Source organism: Argiope bruennichi, chromosome 3 (assembly GCF_947563725.1).
Source record: "Argiope bruennichi chromosome 3, qqArgBrue1.1, whole genome shotgun sequence".
Classification (NCBI taxonomy): domain Eukaryota; kingdom Metazoa; phylum Arthropoda; class Arachnida; order Araneae; family Araneidae; genus Argiope; species Argiope bruennichi.
Window position 1 is genome coordinate 40,440,786 of NC_079153.1, and position 19,547 is coordinate 40,460,332.

Consider the following 19,547-nt stretch of genomic DNA (forward strand, 5'->3'; position numbering starts at 1 on the left):
TTTGAATGTTTTGATAATAACAATACATCGCCTTTGTATACGAGGAAGTAAAGAGCAAAATATGATAATAATAGAAAGTCACCTATTTGGATAATTTGGTTATCAAATTCTAATTATCACATCAAAAATAGTGTTTCTGAGTTTTCGATTAGATTTTTCTTGATACTTAATGTGCAAGTAATGATTTTTTCCTCGAATGTCTGTTTTTTTTTTATTATATACTAGCCGCCTTTGGCGACCAGCCGGTTCGCCAATCTTAATGTTCGTTTAAATTTTAATAGTTAAATAGGTTGAACCGGAGTTTAACCCCCTTCTTCGCCAAGTTGCGATAACGCGCCAAAGCAGGCAATCTTTATTATGCACTATAATTGAACATCTGCTCCTTTGCTTTTGAACATTTCGCAAGGCCGTTGTTGGCGATTTTTAAAAATTACGCCAAGCAGGGGGTTAAACTCCGGTCGTACCATTAAATATTTTACGCAATTCCAACTTTAATAGATTCTTCAGCAAAATATTTTAAAACTTCAAATTTTGATAGACTCATAATATTATAAAGACCTTCAGTCATAACGTGATATGCATCTCTTTAATTTTCTGTTACCCCTCGTAGAAATTATGCTTTAAATTAAAGCATAAATGATTAATCTGCAATTAATAAAATAATATTTTTTTACTGAAACAAAGCATTTTTTTTAATAATATGATTACTGATAATAGAGTCACTGAGCATTTAAACTTTATGGGCACTAAAGAATATCTTTCTTAATTTATGTAATATCTCAAGAATTTGTCAACAAAAATTTCTCAGATTCATCATGAACAGATCAATTCATTAACAATGTTTCATTTTAAATGCATCAAACACTAAGAAAATAAAATCAATCGTTTAAAATAATCGGTCGAAAACAGGTTTAGAAAAGCTACTTAAAAAACGATGTACTTAAAACTATAAGCATATACAAAAAATATATAATTAACATAAATACAATTTACTTAAAAAAGCATGCAACTAACCTAAAAATAATTTAAATCATCCGTTGGTTGTCCTGTCAACAGTCAGAATTTCAGTCAGAAATTTCAAAAAAGGGACCCCAGGTGCACATTCCCGACCTCTAAGGTATACATGTACCAAATTTGATAGCTGGATGTCAAATGACCTGGCCTGTTTGAGCGCCAACACACACACACACACACACATTGAGCTTTATTATAACTATATAGATGAAGTATATTAAGAGAAAGTACTGCAATCGTCGAAAAACTGAAACTGGAAATTTTGATGAATTTCCATGTTTCAGACTTTCTCAAGTCGAAAAATGTATTTAAATATATCTGTGGAAATCATGTCCGTATATGAATACAATAACTCGCAAATCTTTTCACTAGAACAGATGAAATTTCATATTAAGAATTTACACCAAAATTGTAGATTTTTAGCAAATTTTATGTGAAATTCGTTAAGAAGAAGTCTTTTTGTCCGGAGTACAAATAAATATAACTATAAAATGTAAAGAACTATACTGATAAAATTTAGTTTACAGGTTTAGTATCTAATCTAGATCAATATTATAATCTGGAAAAAAAATCTGACAAATCATTGACCGTCTGTATTTTCAGTCGCATGTAAATCTCAAAAATTATTCACAATTCAAATAATTCGCAATGACTTAAATGGAATTTGGTATGTAACTTTGTCATTTCAGTTGTAGTTCTAGGTCAAATTTTTGTTGACAGTTTGTTAAAAACAGCATCCAAATGATAGATTTGATTTTCAGATAGTGTTGTATTAACCGCATGCCAGAGATTAATGATTAAAAAAATTGATTGATAGATTTTATAAAAATGCCAGATTCACGCCCCAAATAAATCTTTTGAGAGCGCGGGGGGGGGGTGCATCTTTATTAGGTATTATGCGAAAAAAATTTCAGGAAATTTTAAAGCAATAATAAAATTACAGGATGGCAATCTATCTGTAAATTGTGGGAAGCCAAACTTCATTCAAAATGCTTTGAAGAGATTTAATTGCATTTAGTAGGATCTAAAGTTTCCAAATTTGGCAGAAAATTTTTGTTGAAAAGTGAATTCACACTGAAGAGGCTGTTTTCAAAATTTAATTTACAGTCATTTTAAAATTTCGTTAATCAAAATTTCAATACGTTTTCTCAGAAATTTCGAAGTATATTATTGTTATATAGTATTAGAAATTTTTTTTAATGATACCACATCTGCTTTCACGCATTTTTCTTTCATTTTAATAAATGTTTCGAAACGTTTAATAATTTTCATTAGACTTTCTAATTTGTAAAGAAATAGCAAATTTTTTAAAAAAATCAATGTGTTTATTTTAACATGTCTTTGTAATCCATCAGCAAAACTAAAGCTAAAAATTTTCATTTTATTCATAACTAATGTTTCAACATATTTTAGAAAATGTACTTTTAAATTATAATAGGGTAAATAAAAAATTTCAACATCTAAAAGAAAATTAATTTAAGATCTAACAAAATTATTTTCATTCTTTTGAAAATAAATAAAAAAGAATATTTAAAAACTCAAATAGTCCAAAAGATGTTGAAAACAATTCAAAAAGCTCCGAAATTTTTAAACAACATTATGAAATAAATATTACATTATTAAAGTGGATTTCCAAAATAAATTAAATTTCAGAAATGTTTCTTTTTATGTTTTTCATATTTCTTTTCTGCGTGTATTCTACTTTTCAACATCGCACAATGTATTAAAATTAAATAATCATTAGGACGCAGACGAGTTTTGAAAATAAAAAAAAAAAAAAACATCTGCATCATAAATGAATGTTTTCATATCACTTTAAGCTTTAAATGCGTTTGTAAAAGAGAATCTTTTTCAATAGGTTGTGGATTCTAATTACGCCATTTATCGCAAAGAAAAGGGATTTTTTTCCCTTCTCCGGAACAAAAATAAAAAGAATTGGCAGTCTCTTTTATCCCCAGGACATTTCAAGGAAAATTATGTTGAAAGAACCTCTTCACTTCAAATGACAGTCAAGAAAGTCAAACTTTCAAGGAACCCTTTTAAAGTATTAACAAGAATTAATTATGCTTAATGATAATACGGTTAATTAAACGTCAAATTGCTGACAACGAAATGCATTAATAAGCTTTTCGCTGTTGAATGAGTTGATACGCTTTTAAGATAATAATTATAATGGTAGCTAATGCCATTAATGTTCTGATAAACATTTTTTTTTCCCTCTAAAAGTTCGTTTGGCACCTGAAAATGTTAGTGCCTTTGGCTTTCAGTTTAAAATAAAACCTTCTTTATGAATAATGGTGGCAACATTAAGTTAGTGGAGTGATAATGCAAACACGTGATTTTATTTTAATATTATGATCATATTATTTGGACGACGTTGTTTAAGAATCGAGTGAAAATTTCTAAAGAGATTTTAAGAACTGGTTAAATAAGTAAAAGATTTTATTTATATAACCATGTCTTAAAATAAAGTAAGATATTTTAAAACTTTAAATTTGGTTCCTTCTTCAACAATTTTTGTTTATCGCCAATATAACGTGCAGAAAAGTGTTCATGTTTTATAAGAAATGGTAATTCTTCATTATAGAATCCTGGATTTGCTTCACAAGATTACACAAGTTGCCAAAAATGGACACAATAATTTATCTTTAAAATGTGTCTCAGTTACTCGACGATTGAATGTCGTGGATAGCTATAATAAAGAAGTATCTAAAAAAAATTCATTTCCTTGTATACGACTTTATCTCAATTTTTATACTAAGCGACACTATTTGTGAAAATAAAATTTAAATTTGGGTATCTCATTGCTTACTTGCTGAACACAAACCTGACTTTAAAATAGATATCTAAGACTATAAAAACCAAGATATCATTCATCAATTCATTATACCGTAATAATGAAAAGTTAGAAGATTTTTTACAGGTTTACAGCAATTATGGTTCAAAAAACAGCCGTACATTTAAAGGTTTAAACTTGCACTAATATAAAGGCGAATATGTGTGTTTATTGGCAATTTTCTGAATAGGAATAACTGATCTAGAACTATCAAATTTAGCACAGATGTCACTTAGTGTGCGTCTTAAAGCAATATTTTTAAAATTATAATTATAATTATAATTAAATATCAAGTAAAATTTTGGCTTTTTTTAGCCACATCTCAAAAATAATCTTAAAACTGTTTTTGTAGCATTTTAAGAATAAAAAAAATGTTTTTTTCATGATGCCAATTTAACTTTTATGCACATCTTCCCTGAATTTTGGCAATTCTTTAAAATAAATTAATATTTTGCTTATTTTATAATAACAGACTGTTTGAACTGAAAATTCAAATAGTTAATTGCGTGAAGGAAGAAAGATCCTGATTAACCCTTTTCACTCGGATGATGCCTCCAACTCATCATTCAAGATGTCGCATCATTTTAAGGTTTTATTCATTTATTTTTCAATTTTGATTGTTAAAAACGCCTATAGAATGGTAAATAGATGTAGATTAATTTTTCAAAGAAATTCAACTTAAAACAATGATGAATATATATTTTTCTGAGCAATAAACAAATCTTTGTATCAAGTGAATAATCATGTATCGAATTACTTTTCCAAGTGCAAAGGTTTAATATCTAAATAGATTATATGAGAATTAAGAAAATGGAGTAATCTGGAAATTAAAAGATAGATTATCCCTACAATTTTGTTTTTAATAACTATAATTTCATAGGGTACACTAAAAAGTTATATATAATGCATTCCATTCAAAAACATACTAGTATTTTTAAATTAAGCGTTGAAATGATTTAGTTTATGTCTTAAAATGCTTTTAATTCACCTACAGAAATAATAACCGAGAGCCATAGAAAGTTTGAAATTCAGATATATCCAAACATCTAGTACTTTAATCAAAATGCTCGAAGTGTAGCATTATTCTAATTAGGTTGTCATGACAACTTATTATTTCGGCAAATTATAGCAGAAAATTTCTCTGGGGAAAATAGAGTGATTTTGATATGCAATGAATGAAGAAGAATTCATTTACCTGATAACTAGATGCACATACGAAGTAGAGAAGTGCCGTTATTTGCTGCAATTCATATTCTTGTAAGAACAGCTTTTGCGATTGCTTGTGATTAAATGTTGCTCCACCTGGAAAAAGAGAAAGATTAAATATAGATATGGATCATAAAAATTTGCTCGATATTTCAAATAATACTAAAGAAGTAAAATATTATCATTTATCTACCATATTTCTCTGGCATGTAATTCCATAATAAAGATGAGAATTTTACAGATTAAATGGATTATAGGTCAACAATATCGTGCCCTTTGCGACAAAACCCAGAGCTCTTGAAATGATTGGAATTTTGACGACATTTGGATTAGGACAGAAGATACGATATCCTTCTAGAAGATTCTTTGCTCTGAGAATATAAAAGTCCGAAAAATGGAATCAGTGAGCAGTGATTGAAAGTGAAGTCTCTTTTTAGGGTTTGTTTTCCTGTGAGTTTTATATGATTCCTTTATGTTATTACGGTTGTCCAATATCGATTTCCTAGTTCTACTCCTTCCCTGCTTATTCCAACTGTTGTTTTTATGTATAGTTTAGCTATATTTCCTTGTAAAATATGCCTTCTTTAACTGTTACCATGCTTGTTGGACTTTTCACTGTACGCAGTAAACAGTAGCGTATGGATTTTTCCGTAAATATAGAATAATACAAATATGAATAAATATATATTTCACAGCTATTTTTTTGTATTTGTAATCTATAAAATAATGAATGCAGGATATGATTTTTATCAGGTTTTTAAATGCACCTTTTTTACTTTTTCACATACGGAGTATACAAAAACAAGCATTGCAATCGTTTAATTGTCTGGCTACTCTCCCAAATTCAATTGAGGCCCTGAGAATTATACTGAGAAATCCCAAGTTAATTTTTTGAATTAAATATGTCGATTGATTTGTGAAGATAATTCAAAATTACGACAAACTAAACAGATGAAATTTGTCAAATCCTTTAACCATATTATAAATCTATATAAAAGGGTGGAACAAATCATACATCTATCTGTTTATTTGTAAGAATATAAATGAGAAAACTAGATTTGTATGTAAACGAGACTATATTACAGAAAACTAATTCTTGTATTTACTTTGTCTTATTGTAATTACATTACTACAAAAATTTTCCTTACTGTATTCTGCTCTTTTTAAAATAGCATATATTTAAATAAATTATGTGTATTTATGTTATTAACTGCTTGCTGTAAGATGTTTCATAATTTTGCCCAACATTTTCAATGACATATAGTTAAATGATGTACATTATACAATACAAACATACGACATGCGAGCCAATTTTTCTTCCTGTCTTAGGATTGAATGGACATGACAGGGCATCAAACGCAAAAAACGTTAAACCCAATACTAATCCCCTAATTATTCGAGCTAGCATTTTATGAATTAATCCCAATAAAAAAATGCATGTTCACAAGTGTAACATCTACATATGGCGGTATTAATAATAAATCAGTATATTATATATTATATATATATATATACATTGTGTCCTACAAGGTATGCAGCGTCTAAATTTTACAGATACGCATAGAACACGTCAAAACGAGTATTTTGATGCACAACATGTGGGGGTCCCCGAATATAGCATCATAGTCTAATTCAGAAAATGTGAAGCTTGTGTCATGAAAATTTCAAGAAATGAGAACAAAACAAGTGAAAATAAATGTTCATTGAGAACTTTCAATACAATAGATTTTCGACATATCGTCCGTTCGAACAAATAAAATGGCGAAGCTTGGAATCGAAGTTCTAGATTGTTTTCTGCAAAACATCTGTTCCAATTTTTTTTTTACCTTAGTTTCAGTTGCTGCTCTCAAGTCATCCAATGTTGAGGGCTGTATGAGATACACTGTGTCTTTCAAACGTCCCCATAAAAAAAATCGCACGGATTAAGATTCGGGGAGGAAGGTGGCCATTCTCTACCATTATTTGTTTCGTAATGTAATCTAACTCTATCAGGGTATCATGAAAATGTTCAGCTAGGAGATTGAAGTGCGGCGAGGTTTAGCACAATCTTGCATAAACCAATAATCGCTTAAGAACGGGATGTCACTGTCAATCACTTCCTGAACATTAAGTTCTGTTCTTGCAAATATCGCTTTTTTCCCGTCACATTTTCCCTAGCATATTGCCCAACACAGTGACTATTTCCTTAAATCTTTCATACGTTCTTTTGATCGTCGTGCCATTTTATATTGTGGTGATTGCCGACTTTTTCACCACACTGTGATATGATGATTGCAATTCATGATAAGTCAGCACCCCGAAAACACGTTCATTCGAATATTTTCTCGTTTGCACAACGAATACGCACATGACACATAATTCTTTTTGTGCATAACGCACGACTTATTCTTATCAAACCTGTTTTCCAGCCTTATATGCCGCTGCAGAATTTGCATATTCGCAGACACGCTTTTCCTGTCATTGGTTGTCACGAATTTGCATAATCACCTAGGAAAATATCCATATTGGGTAATCGTCCTATGCATCGTAATTTGGAATACAAACTGCCGATTTCATTATTAACGTTTTTCGTGAAATTAGACTATGAAGCTATAATCGGGGATCCCACATGTTACATATCAAAATACTCGTCTTAACGTGTTCTATCCGCATCTGTAAACATTAGACACTGCATACCTTGTCGGACACCCTGTAGATATTAATAATAACTTGTATCAATAAAACTAGTTTGAATTAATGTAATAATGGATACTCACACCCTCAATTTTAAGAATGGCAATTTAAGGGAATAAATCCTATCAAGCAATTTTTCAAAAAATGAAGATGTCAGACAGGCTACATATATCAACTTTTTTTTTTTTTTTTGCATGAATGAGATTTTACTTGAAGATTTCAAAATATTAATAAATAAAATAAAGACAATTTTGAAATTCTTTCATTTAATTTTGCATGCTTCATATCTGTGGCGATTGAGTTTCATAATCGATTTTGCATTTGCTTCTTTATGAACTAAAGTTCTTAAAATTTTGTACAGTTATTGATTTGTGAGGACATTAAAACATTTTTATATTTTTATAGATCTAAACAATCAATTAATATAATCCTTTAGCTAAAAACCGATTTTACAAACGGGTCGCCATCTATTAATTAAGAACTAAAAAACTTTAGATTCCTCAATATTTGCAATCATAAAATATAAAATTATTAAAAAATAAAGAGACTATAATAAAAGTAAAAATGGTTTAAACAATCTTTTATTAGAGAAATAAAATTTAATTATTTTATGTGTATGATTGTTTAGATGTGAATATAAGCTTAGACAGTGACAGAGAATTTGGCAGAGTAGTCAGCTTTCTGTTTTGCAGCGTTTAGTACTGCTTAGAGTATTTAAAGCCTCAGTAAATGTCATAAAATATAAAAAGAGGACTGATTAAAAGACAAATATAATAAAATTAAAAAAGATAAAATTGAAATATGCTTTAGTAAATTTTCGTTATCATGTGAGAACATTATTTTTTAACCAGTTTAAACTGGTTTGAACCAATCATGTGATTATCAGATTACGCATGCGTCGATATTTATAAAAACTACGTTTTTCTTTTTTACATCTCAAAATCGTTCAGGCTCCGAAACTTTTTCTAGATGCCAGATTATTATTACTGCGAAAATTTGGTTTCATCTGGTTTGGAATGGTTACATGATTATTGTCTTGCGAAAGCCTCAATGTTTAGAAAAACGATAAGTTTTCTCTTCTTTCAAAATCATTTGAGCTCTAAAACTTTTTTTTTTGCCAGCTCGAAAATGGAAATTTTAAAAAAATTATATTATTATTTATATTATTATGTTACGTATATTATAATAATAGCTTTCGATTCCTTTGCTTGCTGTCTTGCGTTGATTCCTGTTTTCTTCTTTGTGCTTTTCTGGGCGATAACTTCTTACGATCTATGCCCTTTATTTTCTTCCTACGCATTTTGGGATTTCAAAACCCCATACCAAAACAACATCATATTCTCACATGATAAAAAGTACAGTACACTCCCGATTATCCGCGGAATTGGGTGGCGCGGCCGCCGCGGATAACAAAAATCGCGGATAATCCGAAAAAAGCTAAAAACGGATATAGCAAAAAAGAAAACCGTCATTCCAACTTTAAAAAATCGTTTTATGTACAATAAAACGTAAAATAAACAGCAGGAAATGCTTAACTAATGCTTAATATTTTAGTATATCACTCAAAACTAACTTAAAATGCATTTTGTTAATGAAAACAGAAAAGTGCTTTGTATTTACGAGAGGCGTCAACGATACACAGAAAAATTAATACATATGTACTGTTTTAATACTGTAATGTATTATGTAATTACAAAAGCATCACTGTAAAACTGCAACTTTTTGAAAAAATCAGTCAAAAAAAAAAAAAAAAAAACTTTGTGCGGCAGGCGCGGATAATCGGGAGTCTACTGTACTTTTATTAATGGATAAAAAGCACATATTTTTTTCTCAACTATATGAACGTTAAAGCGTGATTAATCGGAAAAGTTTGAAAAAAAAAAGATAACGAATATCAGCTCTGATATCCATCCTATAAAAATAAAATTTTGATGAAAAGTTATTCCAATTTGAATTTATTTAAAGCTTTTCTATCTAAACTACGATACTCCAATTTTTGTTTTGACTTTCAAGATTTCGGTTAAAAAAATATGTTTTTCTTTTTAATACAATGATAGAATTTATAAAAAAACATGTTTGTTGCTATTAATTTTATTGCCTTAATATGAATTTCTAACCTAAAATTATTTCAAAATGTAATATGTTATAAAAATTATAAAATGATCCGTTTATCTAATTTCCGCCTAATCCTTTACATGGTGAAATGATCATCTTATATTCTGCTACATATTCAGAGTAATGTCTAAACTCATTACGTCTTTCCATATTCAACCTCTCAGCTAAAAGCTGCTTCACTTCTAATTCTCTCTCACTGCGCTAGAGAACGAGAGGCTTAGATCCAACCTATTACTTCATTTCATATCCAGTTTGCTGCGAGAAATTTTCCAATCTTCTATAATTCCTCCTCTCTCACTGATTTGATTAACATTTCAGAGACTTCATAATAATAATAAATTTTGGAATACACCATGAAGATAATGGAACAGAAATGTGTTTGTAGGAATTTCCGAATTAAAATTAAATCTGCTTCTCAGAGTTGAAGGTTTTGTTAAATGTGCATTTTAATCAATTTAATTTCAGATAAGAATCATAAATCTTTATTTTATGACATTATGAATTAGCACAAAGTTGAAATAGGAAATCCACATGTGATATATTGTGAATAATTTATTATTTAACTCAGGGTCGTTATAAATAACATTATAAAGGGTAAATGTTAATTTTCCCCATATTCTTTTCATAATCAATAAAACGGATGAAATATCTCACTTCAATAAAGCAGATCATGCATTATTAAAGCGAAGGTTACCTTAGAAATGAATTTCCAAAAATAAAGAAGAACCGCAACGTTTAAAGAAGAACTCAAGAGAAATTTTTAAAAAATAGCGTTCACGTGACTTTTCTTAATCCAATTTGTAAGATAATTTCATTGTTGAAAGAGAGCGGAGAAATCTTAATAATCTTTCTAAAATCATATCTGTTAACCCTTTAAAGGGCCATTTTTTTCTAGTCATATTATGTTAAAATATTTTTAGGCTGGAAATTAGAATAAGAAAAGGGATTCATTTAGCTTATTAGATAAATTTAATTTGATTAATTAATTAATTTGGTTAATGAATAATTAAGTAACAAATCAAGACACGTCATTTTGTGTGAGATAAAGAACTGAAGCATCTAAGTTTCTGTCTTTCTAAAAAAATGTGTCAGAACTTATGCCAACCTACATAATTTCGTACAAAGATTGATAAATTTGGTGGGAAGCATACTTCCCACGGCCCTAGAAAGGGTTAAAGCGAAAATTATTAAGAAAGCAGATTGTCTGAATATTTATGTTTCATTTGAGCAACACAAAAAAGGATGAATTTGTATTAACACCAATCATATTTTTAAGGCTAAATAATTTGCATAAATTCAGCAAAATAATTTATATAAATAAAGAGGCTCCAATATAAAGGATCAAATAAAAGTAAGGGTAATTAAGACCAATGTGTAATTGAAAATATAACAGCTACACGTACTTGGGAGTCATTAGTGATATAGGAAATATATACCTACGTAACACACGATAAAAAGAAATTAAAACTTTTTTCTGCCATTTTACTTTTTTGTAAACATAACATAAAGTATAGTAATCATCGAAAAATTCGAACTCGAGATTTTGACGAATCTCCACCTTTTAGAACCTTCCTGAATTCGAAAAATTTTTTAGAAAATTCTTTTTAGAAAACTTCTTATGTCTATTACAAAGATAACTCAAAAATGTTTTGATCTTGATGTATGAAATTTGGTATACGGCCTTTATACTAAATTTGCAGATTTCTATCAAATTTTCAGCAAAATCCATTTAGAGGAACTCAGTCTGTCCAGCTGTTTTAACCCTTTCTAGGGTCGTGGGAAGTATACGTCCCACCAAATGTATCAATCTTTGTATGAATTTATGTAGGTTGGCATAAGTTCTGACAAATTTTTTTAGTAAGTCAGAAACTTAGATGCTTCAGTTCTTTATTTCAGACAAAATGATGTGTCTTGATTTGTTACTTAATTATTCATTAACCAAATTAATTAATTAATCAAATTAAATTAGTCTAATAAGCTAAATGAATCCCTTTTCTTATTCTAATTTCAAGCCTAAAAATATTTAAACGTAATATGACTAGAAAAAAATGGCCCTTTAAAGGGTTAAAATAATTTAGCACGATAACTGGAAAAAGAAGAGAGGGAGATAGAAAAAATGTGATGTAAATAATTAACATCTCTAGTGCAGAAACCTGTCAAATTTTGAACCGAATCCTAAAAGGGATTGACCGTCTGTCGGTTTGTACTTTTGAAAATATATAAAAGCGATCATTCCAAAACGTAATGACTTAAATATATCAAATTTGATATATAATTTTATGATTGTAAGTGTAGTTTGGTGCCAAATTTTTGTTTCAATCCGATGAAGATAAATCCATTTTAAACACAAATTTGATTTTTGTATACTTATAACTGATACAAGGATTCATCGCCAAAAATACTCACCAAGAATCACACGATAGATTCAGTTAAAATGCGCTGAATTCACACCAAAGGTATTTATTTGACGCTAATACTATGCAAGGCTCTCTCTGGGATAGCACATATTACAGAATATGCGAGAAAGTTTTGAGGAGACAACTGTTAGTTTCAATATTTTGAACCACTTTTTTACTTTAGTTGTATATGTGTTGAAAAGATAAAGCTAAAGCTTTTCTAAATGTCTTTGTATGTACTTTACACTAGTTATATGCAAGATCAATTGCTAAGTTACACTTTTCTTAGATCAGTAAGATAAAAGAGTTACAAGTAAAATTCAATTTTTGTTTTTAGATTTACTCCCGAGAACCATGATCAAGTTCTCTATAACTGTTGACTTCTTCGGATCATGAGGAAACGATATTATTACATTTAAAGCTCATATTTTTTTATATGTTTGGAACAATTTAGTATATGACAGGAAGAAATATTGAATATTGGAATACAGTAGTATTTTAATACTCCAAAAAATGCTCATTTTATGTGAAATTAACTGCAGATATTTTAAATTATCCTCTAGGTAATCAATATTCAAATATTACCTTTCACAAAAGAGAATTAGTTACTAATAATATTTTTGTATTTGATGTCAGAGTGTGCTGCAATTCAGCAGCCCTAAAGAACGAGCTGCCCTTAGAGACTACAACAATTTTTACGAAAATGAAAAGAGCAAAGCGGCTGGGAGATGATGAGCATGAAGAAAGTAAAACCGAACTGAATACGTATAGCAGTGCATGAGTGATTATTTTTCTAATTTTCTTAAAGATTTCTAAATTTTTTTAACTCTGATAATCGAAAAGATTCTTTCCAAGTTTTAATAAAACAACCAAAAACAGTAAGGACTAATTTATAACTTGTACTATTAATTAACTCAAAGAAAAATTTCATCAAATCCACAAGATTTTCCATATTAATTCAAAAAATAAAATATTTACTTTTATATCTAGATATTTCAAAGTATTTATATGTATTGAATAGAGCTTTGAGGAATTTTTTGAAGACTTTTCTAAGAAAAATCCATATAAGAGACCAATTTTATTGTCCTCCATTGGAAAACGCCAATGAATTTCGCCAACGTTGAAGTCATTTATTTTTTTTCTTCAAATTGATGGTGAAAGAGGTTTAAGGGATCGTGGTAAATTCTAAATTCTACTCTTAAAAGGATTCTTTCAAAGAATAAATAATTCAAAGGACCATTTCTCTTCCACTGTTTTTCCTTTCTTCTCTAAAGTTTAGAAACATTTCTTGTTGTTTAGAAATCACTGAAAATGTCACTTTAAGCCGGAGAAACATGTTCAATTTGGCAGTGTTGCTAACCGCATCATTTAAAAGACTAAGAAGATGATAGTATAGTATATTTAATAGGTGAAAGTATTTTTAATAAGGTTTGTTATGTTTATTTAAGATTATGTTGTTATGAAAAACATAAGTATATGAATATTGTAAATCCACAACGCAGAGGCAAATTCGACCCCCGCCCCACCCCCCAAAAAAAGAAATCCCCCTTCCTTTATTTTCAAGAGAAAAAATGAAGCAGATCGTTGTTATAGCACTAGCTACAAACATGTTGATCACATCCCAAATTAAATCAATTGATACTGACAGCAAAGATTATACATGGTTTCATTTTGTGAAAAAAAAAGCTTCCATTTCCATTTAGGAAATACATAGTTTAGATAATTTGCATTGCTATGATATAGTAGATTAGAAACTCAATGCATCTACAAATGTTTCATTTTTATGATATCTATTATATGGTTGAACACAACATTCTACGGGCTCACCGTAGGATGCTGTTGTGGTGAATAGCATATAAGCCAGTTAACAATTACGCTACGCGAGCATATGCATTTGCAGCCTGGTTATGTTACTGGACTGCGAACCACAAGGTCCCAGGTTCTATCCTCGGACATCACATATCGCTAAATTGGTGACCTCGGACGATGAAACTTCAACCTTCGTAACAGCTGTTGTGGCGCCATCTACCCGCAGCAACCCAAAGTCGTCAGACTCACTTGACGCAGCAACCCAAACACGCTCGCCATAACGCTTGGTGCTACTCAACTGGGTACAGGCCTATTAGACAACAGTTAAATACATCACCACTCAACGATCATATCGTTCGTCTCATCTCCGACTCACTGGAGGAAGAGTCTGTGGTGAATAGCATATAAGCCCGTTTGGTTTGGTTTGGTTATATTAACGTACCGTTTGAAGCAACACTAGGGCTATTTTGGGACGGACCTCTTAATTTTGAACCGCGGTCAGGACGTTTGGTCATGACGGATTTAACGTGCAACAGGCCCCCCCTTACACGACGGTTCTTCGGTGGAATCGGGTCACGAACCTGAAACCCTCCGGTTCCGAAGCCGAGACCTTACCACCAGACCACCGCGGCCCCATATAAGCCCGTTAATAACTACGCTACACGAACATATGCTTTTGTATCCTGGTTATGTTACAGGACTGCGAACCACAAGGTCCCAGGTTCTATCCTCGGGCTTCACATATAGCTAAACTGTTCTTCTAGAAGCTTAAACTTGCCTGAAAATCAATAATAAATCTTAATAAAAATTTATATAAAAGTGAATTTATTCTTAGAAGAATATCCACTTTTATCGGGGTCAAGAAACTAACTTCCAAAATACTTTGCTAAAAAAGGCTATTTATGAGAAAAATATGTTATGCTATTTCAATAAAGGAACATATTACTGAAAAAAAATCAGAAATTTAAATTTTCTATAAAGTTTTAGCGTCTGAAGAATTTTAATAACTAAATAAAAGATGAACTTTTTTTTTGCTTAAAATATTATTTCATGAGTAAACTTGATCAGTTTTTGAAATATTGAATATCTCTACTTTAATCATTTTTTTTTAAATGACCGCAAATCAGCGCTTGAAGTCACTGTTAAGCTGATTGCTACTGGAATGATGGATTTGAAACCTTCATGACTTGCGTCAGTTTTTGCCTCAAAAAACACGAACACGTTTTTTTTTTAATGGCAGTGTCTTGAGATTATATTTAGTAAAACAACTAATGAAGCCAGTGAGATTGCAGCAGTAGTTTTAAAGCCTTTTTATGGAAAGTGCATATTTATTTAAGTAATATATTTATTTAAGTAATATATTTATTTAAGTAATTAAAAGCTTTATTCTAATTAAATATATATATATATATAACGGTTTTGAAACTAATTTTTCGAATGAAATTTTTTAGTAACAGTTTATACTAGTATCAAAATGGACGTTTTATATAGTAAAAATAACTGATGAGTTAAAGATTCACCAACTAATAAATAAAAGTATGCAAATATTCATGCTTCAGAGGTAATACTTACGTAAAAAATGTTGAAATAGAATTGAATTAAAACTCTCATTGATCTTTAAGTAAATTTTATCCTTATAAAATACCATCATAAATTTTAAGACCATTTTATAAATTTAAAACTCAGTTAATATACAAGAAGATAGGAAAGGTGAGCAGCTTTTATTGGATTAAGAATTTGATTTTAATACAATTAATGTTTAATCGTTATGGCTATTTGTGTAAATGAAATTTTTTTATAAATAGGCTTAAGGAGAAAGAAAATAAAAATTATGGACGAATTACAAATAAAATAATTATTATAACACACTTAAAAATAGAAAGAAAAATAATTGGAACAATTTCCGTTGTTGATAACCGACTGATTACAATCTTGTTTGATACTTCAAATATTTTCGTCGTACAGAGCATATCATGCATTCAGTGCAAATTATTTTGAAATCGGGTTTCGAACCTACAAAAATACAATTTTTAATTGTCAAAATGGCTATAAAATCTGCCTTGTGCATAAATATTTTCAGGAATTATCGTTAAAAAAGCAGTATATTAATTTTTAATTTAAATATTGATATTTTATTAAAAAATTAAAATATAGCTTGAAGATATACATGCCCAACCTCCTGAGTGTATCAGTGTTAAAAGCCACATTTCTAAAATTATATGACTTGTAAACTATTATCACCGACGCAATCATTAATTATTAATAGGGAATATGTTAATCATTAAAACAATAATAATAAATGAAATCATGAGTACGATTCTTTTTCTCATTTAATAAATTATTTTAATTTACTTTAATAAATAATTTAATTTCAATCTATTAAATTTAATATAATAAATATTGCAATAATGTATTGAAAACGATTTATTTTAAATCTATGGAATAACTTTCAAAGAATTCCAACAAGAAAAATATTGTTACTAATTCGTCGCCAAGTCATGATATGATCGCCAAGTTTGTCGCCAAGCCCGGGGGCTAGTGATTCGGGCGGAGGTGGGGAATCAAGCATAATATCAAAGAGTACTTTGTGAAAGCAAGTACAATTATTATGACCTTTGCCATTTTGAAAAAAAAAAGGGGGGGCAACTAGCTTCAAAGCAGAAGTGCATGAAAAAAAAAGTTCCTCGTTCACTGTAATATACCTGTAGAACTATAAAATTAATAAAATAACGGAAGGAAAGAAGTAACATTCTGATATAGAACGAAGCATTCGCCAAAAAATGTTACGCCATTAGAGTCGTGTTATTTGTATGGGTCTTTATCTAAAAAAACAAAAATAGTATTTTTGAAACAAAATTCTAGCCTTATAACTCTCATTCCACAATCTAATAAAATATCAATAATTCACTCTAGAAAGAAGAAAGGATTAAGGGTGAACTAAGAAATCTATTCTTCCAAGTACCTTTCCCCTAATGCAATCAATGAAATCTCAGTCTTCAAACTAAATTCTATTTTCTTAAGAAACGAATGTTACAAATATTTGGCGAAATTAAATTTCTTTTAATCTTATGGGATAAAATATTTTGCAGCTATTTATGGAATGTCCCCACTTCTAATATAACTTTGTAATTGTATCTGCTAAGAGGAAATGAAATCAACCTTTGGATACTATTTCGTGAAAAGAGAAATCTAGAAAGAATTTATATGGTGAGCATTACAAGCGCAGAATTTGTTTTTTCAATAGTGAAATGAAAAAACTTTTTTTTTTTGCTGATGATTATTTGTCGAGTTTTATCCATTCTAATTAATCCTTAGAATGGTTCCTTTTTGAAAGAAAACTGCAGTTTAAACTTTTCTCTGTGGACAAGATATTTTCATTAAAGCTATTTTCTTTGTAAATTCATAATTCATATATAATCAAATTCAATAAAAATTCACAGATTCCGTCTACGGTTTTTGACTTTCTCGTATATGTAGTGTAGACAAAGTATAGTAATCGTCAAAAAATTCGTACTCAAGATATTGTCGAATCTCCTAGTTTTAGATCTCCCTGTGTTCCTAAAACACATTTTTGGTAAATATCCGTCCGTCTGTCTGTCTGTGACAAAAATAACTCACAAATGCTTTGAACCAGACAGTTGAAATTTGTTATATGACCTGCAACGCCAAATTTGCAGATTCGTATAAAATGAAAACACAATGTATCTTTACATTAAATTAGATTACATTAACATATTATATTAAATTAGACTGTTTAGTGCGATGGCCAAGTCAATCTATTTATTTAAACCATAAAAGATTTTTAATATTGATATGGTCACTATAAGATGTTGTTAGGTTAGCTAATTACGTAATAACTTAAGACAGGAGGACCCTTAAGTAGGGACTGAATAAATGGATCGACTTGGTATTACATGGATCTCACAACTTTTTACGATAGAAGAACTGAGTTGCGAGACTTGGTCTTTTTTACAAGTTATGTTTTTGATGGCATCTCATTTCTTTTTGTAGATAGTCCTTTTCTTATTTTTGTATGTAGTCTTCCCCTTTTTCTTTTCCGGTACTACTTGTTGAGCTTCATCTACATTTTTTCTTAAAGCCCACTCCGTGTCTCTATGGGTTTTTCTCGTTAGCTTTGATGTTTTTATACATATACTGGTACAGTCATTCACTGCAAATGTAACTTTGTAATCTGGGGGCACGGTATCCTATATATATATTTATATGGGATTGCAAAGTTATATATGCAGTTGGTGTATCTAGAAAACTAGATCAAAATTGCAAAATATTTTAGTTTTTCCTTGATATTTACACTAAACACTAATTGTATTTTAAATTTTAAGATTCTATACGTCTTAACCCAAACTTTCAGAGATTTTATTAAAAAGCTCTTTCCAGTGCCACCAGTTCCTCTCACAAAACAGCGTAAAACGTCAGCGTTATTATCAGTTGTGTCCATTTTATGTGTGATCATATCGAAGACTCTTTTTTGATCGGCATTAAGTTTTGCGATCATACTTTGAAGATCAGTTTGCTCTTCTTCTACCAGATTGATTCTCTGAAAGTCACCCATTCCGTTTGCAGCTTTCACAGATTCAAATTGAATTATTTCAAATTAGATATTGTTACAAACCTGTAATTTGGCTTCCCAGTGAGAATAGTGTCATCACAAGAAAGACCGTTTTACATTAATCTGTATTGGATGCTGTCGGATGCCGAGCCAGTGATCCCAGAGCTTGGTGACAAACTTGGCGACCATTTGGCGAATTGGCGACGAATTTGCCAACAAAATAGATAATGCTCGAAACTTCTAGAAATTTATCGATCCGTCCATTATTACACGCATATTTTAGTTTTTCCTTAATTTATACACTAAACACTAATTGTATTCTGAATTTGAAGCTTTTATGTCTGATAGAAGTGCCTTAGAGTTTTGATGATCGGTCAGTCAGTCAGTGACAAAATTCACAAACTTTGACTAGTTATATTTCTTAAACTACTGGTTCAAATTTAATGAAATTTGAAATATACCGTGTTTATATAATGCCTACTTCGTTTCTGAAAATTCAGGCTTCTAGTTTTATTCACAACAAAGTTATAGGAGGTCGAAAATGGCCTGAACTGCTTCGAGAAAATAATGGTACGGCGTGCCGCTTGTTTTTGCTCGACTTGGCGGGGGCTACAAAGTATGTGAGAAAGTTTGAAGGAGACCACTCCCACTGATTCTTTCTTATTAACTAAGTACAAATCAAAGATTCTAATCCTCACAAAATTCAAATTGGAAACTTTAATGAATATCGGCATTTTGTATCTGCTGTTTGGAAAGCATTTCATACATAAAATTCCTCATATTGCAGATTTGAGTAAAATTTCGGACTAATTCCATGGGTAGAAACAGACATTTAACATTAAAAGTTCATTCAAATGTATTTGAAGGAACTTGAAATTCAAATAAATTGTAATATTCCTGAAGAACAAGGTAAAATTAATGAAACAAT

The 19,547-nt window shown here is 29.9% G+C and overlaps 1 protein-coding gene across 1 annotated transcript in view; it reads right to left on the reverse strand.

Annotated features, from left to right (window-relative positions):
• The window catches only part of LOC129962501 (neurensin-1-like), a 161,443-nt gene that overhangs the window by 107,800 nt on the left and 34,096 nt on the right, over positions 1-19,547 (reverse strand). Inside the window, exon 2 of the mRNA XM_056076244.1 lies at positions 5,046-5,152. The gene's annotated coding sequence lies outside the window, so the exon portion shown is untranslated. The remainder of the gene's footprint in view (positions 1-5,045; positions 5,153-19,547) is intronic.